Genomic DNA, 7,397 nt, shown 5'->3' on the forward strand with positions numbered 1-7,397 from the left:
GCTCCCGCCTTCATCCCGGGGCAGCGGGAGGCCCGGCCGTGCCCTACTGCCTGCGGCCGTGCGGGGCTGCGCCTCCCCCGTTCTGGGGCTGAAAGGCTCTCACCAGCGGGCCCGGGGGCTGGGGTTTGCAGGCAGCCTCCCTCTGCCGCCCGCCGAGGCCCAGCGCTGTAGCTTTTCAGTTCAAATTCAGCTCCCTTCTTCCCGTGGGAGTGATTTTTTTTTTTTTTTAATGGGGGCAGATAGTCATTAATTTGCAGTAGAGCTAACGTTCTCGTGTCTAGCCCTGATGGAGGATGTGATACGCAAATGGGATTTATCAGCTGCAGAAGTTACGTGCTGAAGAAGGCACTAAAGGGCTGTTGAAACTTTTGGTTTTCCCTGGACCGACATCCAGGGCAGGCTTGAAACTGCGGCTGGGGGGCTGGGAAAAAGGCGGGTGCTTTCCACAGTAAAAAGCGGAAAAGGAAGCGTTCTAAAAATTCTGATTCTTCACTTATTATTGCGCCCATGAAAATGGGCCGCTTTCTGTGTCGGTATGTTAGCACGCAGACAGGGATGAAAAGCTGCCAGGGAGATCTGTGCTCCTTGCTGTGTTAGGAGAGACTCTCCCCCCTCTCTGGGAGGCAGCTCAATTTTTTCCAAATTTGATTAATTCCCTGGCATTTCACAGGGGCCATGTGCTGCTTCACAGGCTCTTGCTGATTTTCCCCTTCGGACTCCCCCTAGCTCCAGTGGGGAAATATCATCTGGTGCTCGACCTGGGCATGATTTACGGAGGAGCCAACTGGTAACCTCCTTTTCCAGACCTTATCCTGACTTGTACCACCCGTGGAACAGATCTCACGAACTGCCCTAAACATTACCTGGAGTGACTAGGGACAAGCTCAGCCTGCTCCCGCCTTTCTGTCTGCAAGTGGTGGGGACAAGCACGTCGCTGCTCCTTCCTTATTCGGACCCCATGGGTATTGCTGCCCGAAGCCATCCCAAATTTTTTAATTTTGCGGGCTGTCATCAGCCCTGAATTTCTCACAGATTTCCTGATGCTGAGAATATTGTAAAGACGATCTGGTGTTGTGCGTCCCTGCTGTAGCCTTTTGGATCACTCTTTGGAGGGTAGGTACCTGTGGCAGTAATTATCTGTGTTAAGTTGCAGACTGGATTCCTGAAAGATTTCCTAGTGATGAGTTTCTCATTATAGGAACTGGAGGCTGTGAATTACAGGCTTGCTTTTTTAGTTAAGCAAGTACTCAGAAAGTATTCTTGTGCGTAGTACCCTTGTCACCAGAAATCCTTGCGCAGCAGTTTGGAAACCACTGGTCTAGTACAATTAAAAAAAAAAAACAAACCAAAGAAACCCAGGGCACTGCAGGAGGAGGAACCACAAGGTGGCAATCTCCCTCCGTCCTTCCACTGGCAAAATAAACCTCTGGCAAAAAAATCTCAGGCAGTAACTGTGTAAAGCCACAGAGGCAGTTGGTCATGGCTTGCACCTTCCAGAGTCGTGACAACACTTGTTTCCATGCTCCGTTTTCTCTTCTGAACACTTTTCCCTTTAGGGTGAAACTCTCAGGCTTGAAGTGGTGGCACTGGAGGCTGCTCTTTGCTGGCTTTTCCCTCCTTTGCCCCAAAATGGGCACCAGATGTTGCCTGTTAGAGGGCTAACTACCAGTGCTGCTTGCGTGCATGCTGGCAGATCTACTGCGTGCTTGGAGAGAAAGTTTCCTCCTTCACTGGAGGCACTGTCCAGTTCAGAATCTCTCTAACCTCATGCTACATTAATGTACGGTGTAGCGGTGGGTCAGGATCCTGCTTTGCACTGAGACGCCTCAAGGGGAGTAAAATAACCTGGATGTTAGGACTAGGCAGGGACCTGCAGGTCGAGCGTGACATACGGTCTCGAGGGGACTGCAAAGCCTTAGTGACAACAGCTCCACTCCCAAAAAGATGTGGCCAGAGGGTGTAAAGACGCAGAGGAGAAATAAAGTTCAGTTTGGGGTGCAGCTGCCCTGGTCCTGCTGTATCAAACAGCATCTGGTGCGATGAGCTGCCTCTCGATCAGGACATAGTTGTGTTCCTGCCAGATGTTAGCTTACATGTGCTACATGTAAAAGTAAACTGGTGCGAAAGCTGTGGTCTGATGTGCTTTCAGTAGGATTTGCCCTGCATAAGTGACGACGTGCTAGCTAGCCTCTCGCTGAGAGGATGCACTCCAGAAGTCGCAGGTGTGTGGCTGGAGCATGTTCAATGAGTCAAGATAGGAAATATCTTCCAAAGCTCCAAATAAGACAAAACAAACTGAGCTTTAGCACATGCTCAATTGATTGGGTCTTTGGCAAAGACGTGAATCTGCAAGGCTCTCACTGAGGCCTGTCCCGGCTGTATCCTGCCTGGTGCATCCTTCAGCAAGCACGGCACGGCTGTCCTCGTTTCCTTCTTAGGCCTTATACCTTATCTCCTTCTTTTACCTGTTGTCCCCTTACGACATTGCTCTCCAGTTAGGAATAACAACCTGCTTCCCCCTCACCAGGTTCTGCTTTACGCCGTGTCTGCCACCACTGAGCTCCCTCTGTGGCTTCCGTGTCGCAGCCTGCAAGGTCCACGTCCCCTGTCTGTGGTGACATCTCTGATGGCGGCTGTCCTCTTGAAGCTCTGACTGTGCAAGTCCAGGCAGGACCTGAAGGAGGCGGGAAGCGTGGACATGGGGAGTTTTGTAAAGTCCCTTCACATCACCTTGACTTTAAGGTCCGAAGCCAGATTCCCAGAGGCTGCAGGTTGCAACTCGCTTCCTTCCTGGTTGATGGGAGCCGGGGAGCCACCAGGGACTACTAGTGGGGATAGAAACGTCAGCAGTCCAAATCATGATGGGAAACAGAAGGAGTAAAGAAAATCTGGATTATTTTTTTTTCCCCCCAGAAAGTGGGAAGAAATCTAGCAAGCACAAGGCTGGCTTTTCCTGGAACATGTGTGCAACGTGATTGTCACTAATGCTCTGTAGCCAGCTGAGGGAAGATACTTTCCCCAAGTAAGTGAAATAAGTACCGAGATGTGGGATATGTGATAACTTCTGAGGCAGAAGGAATAAGACCCCAGGCAAGGGAGCTCCAAACAGTGTGCTGTGTCTTTTTTTTTTTCCATCTCTGAGCCTGTGGTGTTCAATTAACCCCTTTTCTCTGTCCTGGCCATGGTTGCTGCAGGTTGCAGAGCTTTACCCAGCCTTCTGGACGATGATGTGTTAAGCACTCGGTTTTTGTGATAACCAATTTTCTTCTGAAATGATACCAAAAGTCTGCTGTTTTGATTTAAGCTGTTTTCCAAGCATTTTGGTTAATAACGAAAGACAGTCCCCTCCAAGAGAATCTAACTTGAGGAAGCCATGAAATTTAATTCATTTCTGCAACTTAAATGTATAATCAGTGACATATGGAATACTAAATACAGGGGGAAATGTCATTGTTTAAGTCAAATTTCTGCATTCAGTCAAACCCCAATAGTTGTAACATCAAACTGTAGTTTCCATTGTACAGGAAATAAAGCATCATTTTTTCAAAGAAAATAGACATGCAATTGCATGCCTATTACATTGCTTACACAGCTTTATTTTTAGCCTTCTCCATGCTGCTGTTACTAAAGGGCTAACAGAAGGGAGGCTGGGGAGGGCGAAGAAACAAGGCAACACCCGGATCGTGGTAGAAAGGACAAAGGAGACATCTGTGCTGTGAAAATCTGCGCTAGGGACCCTGCGCCTTCCCCCTCGCTTCTGCAGCCCTGCCAGCACCGAAGCAGTGCTGAGGTGAGGCTGTATTGCTGTAAGGGCTGTGGAAATGCTGCTCTCGTAGCTCTTTGTCATCATGCAACACTTTTCTCCTGCCCCCCTGCTCCTAAGACAGGGGAAGGAACTATTTGCTTGCTCATTGTCAGTAGGAGGAGAGGGGGTTTTATCAGGTTTGTGTAAAGCTGCAGGCAGACCTTGTCTTTGCGCGGTTAAAGACTCCCAAAGAGATTCTCCAGATTCTGTGCTTTCAACCTCACAAGTGATGCTTGCAGACCTCTGTCACTCCACCACTGCCTTGAAGAGGAGCAGCTCAGGAACTTAACTGTTGTTATTGGAATTTCTGCAGAGTGAGGATCACTTTTTTCTGGATTGATTTGAGAGCTTTCACTGGACAGTGGAAGCAGGGTGTTGTTTTAAGGTCTATTCAGCATCAGCCCTGTCTCCTCCTCCCTCCATTAGTACAGCTCAGGGGTGTACTGCTGGCCTTCCCCCTCCTTCTGCGGTGCTCACTCCTGATCCTCCTCATCTCCTGCGTTCATCCCGGGCATCCACTGCTTCCACGTAGCTGGCATTTCACTTTGTTTCTCCTTCATCTACTTGCCTGGCTCTCAGGTGTGACCTGTACTTCTCAGTGGTTCCTCCTCTTGCTCTCTAGCCATGAATTTCATAGTTTGCTTCCAATTTTGCTACGGAAACCAACAGTTTGCAGCTTTGATGTAGCCAATTTCTCCTCTCTCTGTCTACAGCAGGGTGGTGCGTGGTTGTTCTGGTAGAGCTGGTGACAGAGGTGCCATAAGCAAATAGATACAGAGGACAGAGGTTTACAATTCTATCTCTACCTGAAAGATTCTGATTTTTTTTTCTGCCTCCCTCACCCCAGCAGCATCTCTGACTTGAGAGCATTTTGGCTGCTGTTTCTTCCCCTGAGCTCCATCTTCTCCTTGGTCTCTGGACACAGCCCCTTCCTCTTCTTCATAATCGACTCGTTTGCTCCTCCAGCCTTGCACTTCATCCATCTTCTTATTTCCCCTCTCTGATCTACTCCTCACGTCCACTTCCTTCATTTTTGCTGCTGGAATGTGAAGCATCTCTCCAGAAAAATAGAAGGTCTCTGTGAACTTTTACCATCCCCCCTGTATTCCCTCTTCCTTCACCTCTATCATCTGCTCCCAGGTGGTGGGACAAATACTTGCTTGCATTCGTTCTCAGGCTTGTAAAATTGGCAGATTTGCTTCTCTTTCACGTGATGATGTGAAACGAGGATAATTCTACACATTTCCCTGCTCCTCAGGGCTGGGCTCAGTTTGAGGAAAATGTTTCTGAGGCTATTGTGGTCTTTGGGGCGCCGCAGAGCTCCGGGTCTCACCGTTGTGTTTGTCCTCTCTCTCCCTCTGACTATGACAAATTGCTGCCACATTTGCTTCTACTCAAGACACAATAGACAAAAGCTAAATCAGGCTGGGCCATTGATGAGTACGGGGAAGTTCATGGATCTAAAGAGCGTTCTCTGCCAAAGGGTGTTGTTATACACAGAGGTATTCTCAGTCTAAATGTGAGGGGTTTTTTTTCTGCTTGTTGAAGAGGTGCTGGGCAAAGGGGATTTCTGTCTGCTGGGGTGGCACCTGGTTTGCCCAACCTCCAGAGCCCTCCGCACAGCTTTATGGAATCTCAGTTCTTCAAGAACCAAAAAACACCTGTTGGGAGATGGACACTTTGCAAGCTCGCTAGTTCTCTCCGTAGACAAATCTGCAGGATGAGGGTACCCTGAGTTCATCAGAGTATTTTTGAGACCACACATCAAATTAGACAGGTTAAGGAAAATAATAAATGCAGTTTATTCTAGCAGAGTACACAGTAGCAAACTGCTCACAGAACTGGAAATTAAGTTACAACAAGAAAAAAAAAAAAAAAAAGACTGTTGATCAGCAGCTGCCTAAAACTCAACTTCATCCCCGCTGTTCCCCATGTGGCTTCCCGGGGTTGCCAGCTAGGGAGAGCCCACATCATAGCCTTTCTGGGACTAGCGCCTTCTTTTTGTCCCTGTCCCTTATTTTTGTAGGTTTCTTAATTAGGCAGCTAATGAGTACACATTGTCTCTCCAAGGAAAGCCTGGCACCCCCCTGCTCTGCGCTCTATTTACCTATGGCTAGGTTTGGAGATACCAGTTTGTGTTCCTTTCATGCTGGCAAAAAACCCGCAAAGACAGCGTTGCCAACTGTGCTCTTCCTGAGCAGGCAGTTGGCTTTGATCGATGCCTTGCTTTTTGCACGTATGGAGGGAGGAAGCTCGCTCAGTGGGCTCGCTTTCCTCCCGCTGTCACTGAGCTCCCAGCCAGCCAGCCCTCCGAGCCCAGACAGATGTATTTGCTTGTTACAGAACTTCCAAGGTCACCTACATTAAAGAGCAATGCACGGATACTGTATTAAATCAAGCAGTTGTCCTCTGCCTGCTTGTTCAGGTTCAGACGTGATACATAAACGTGCTAGGAAATGGTTTCAGCAGTGGAGTTCAAACTGTGCAGCACCCACCTTGAGGCACTGGCAGTTTTAGGAGGTTGCATTCCAGACATTAAGGCTCTTGTGGTGAAAATGATGGACGCTGCAGTAAAGAAAGAGCAAAAACCTCAATAAAAAGAATCTGCCATGCGATTGCGTGCTCTGATGACCACAGCTTTACCACATTCACTGGTCTTGCTCTTCTGCTCAGAGATTGTCATGCCATGGCACAGGGCAGGAACTGAAGAGTCTGAAAAGAAAGGATATTTTGGTAAAGTATCTATGCTCTTGATTTTCACTTGCTGAATTTTCTCCTTGCTGTCTTCTTTTAGAGCATCCATAACTCAGGTTTACTTGACAGCACTACAGAAACAGACATGGTTGATATCTTGGGAATCAAAGACAAGATGATTTTTTTTTTTAAAAAAGGCTGTCTAGCCTGTTTTATCCTTCCCAGCCTAATGGAGGTTTGTTTGGTACAGCACATCCTCTGACGATAATAACTTTCATCATTTATGAGCAGAAGTTTATTTTCTAGCAAACTAAAAATGTTCCCCCTAAAGAGCTTGTCCCCGTTTTCTTCTGGGCCAATTTATACAGCCTGAGATCTCAGTTTAAATTTCTCTCTTGTGCTTTTTCTTCTCCTTTTTTTTTTTTTTTTTTTTAATCAGCCCTGCCATCCAAAGAGGTTTCCTCTGCTGAAACCCTTCAACAAGTGCTCAGACCATTTACAACAAGCGCTTTCACAGGCAGTAGCTCTACAAAAGTGAGGAAAAATCAAAGTTACTACCTATAATAACGAAGTTAAATGCAGGTTTAAATGTTTGTGAACTGCGGCTGACTGAAAGGGTGCCAGACATTTTACAAATATACACAGAGACAGGCCCCTGCTCTAATCGGCTTATAAATTGAAAGAAAAGTACATTGGCAAGAGCAGAAGAGATGATATGACATGCTTTAAATAGTTTATAGGGAGCTGGAGGATTGTTGTTTATTTGGTGATGTTGGGAAAATACTCAATGTGCTTTGGTTAAACTCTTTATAGAAATGCTTCTCCTCCCCCGGTTTTCTTTCCCAATGACTGTTTTGGAGATTAAAACCAGCAAGTTTAGAGTAGACGGAAAATGGAG

The sequence above is a fragment of the Egretta garzetta genome, unplaced genomic scaffold, assembly GCF_000687185.1.
Source record: "Egretta garzetta isolate BGI_Z169 unplaced genomic scaffold, ASM68718v1 scaffold56, whole genome shotgun sequence".
In the NCBI taxonomy this organism is placed as follows: Eukaryota; Metazoa; Chordata; class Aves; order Pelecaniformes; family Ardeidae; genus Egretta; species Egretta garzetta.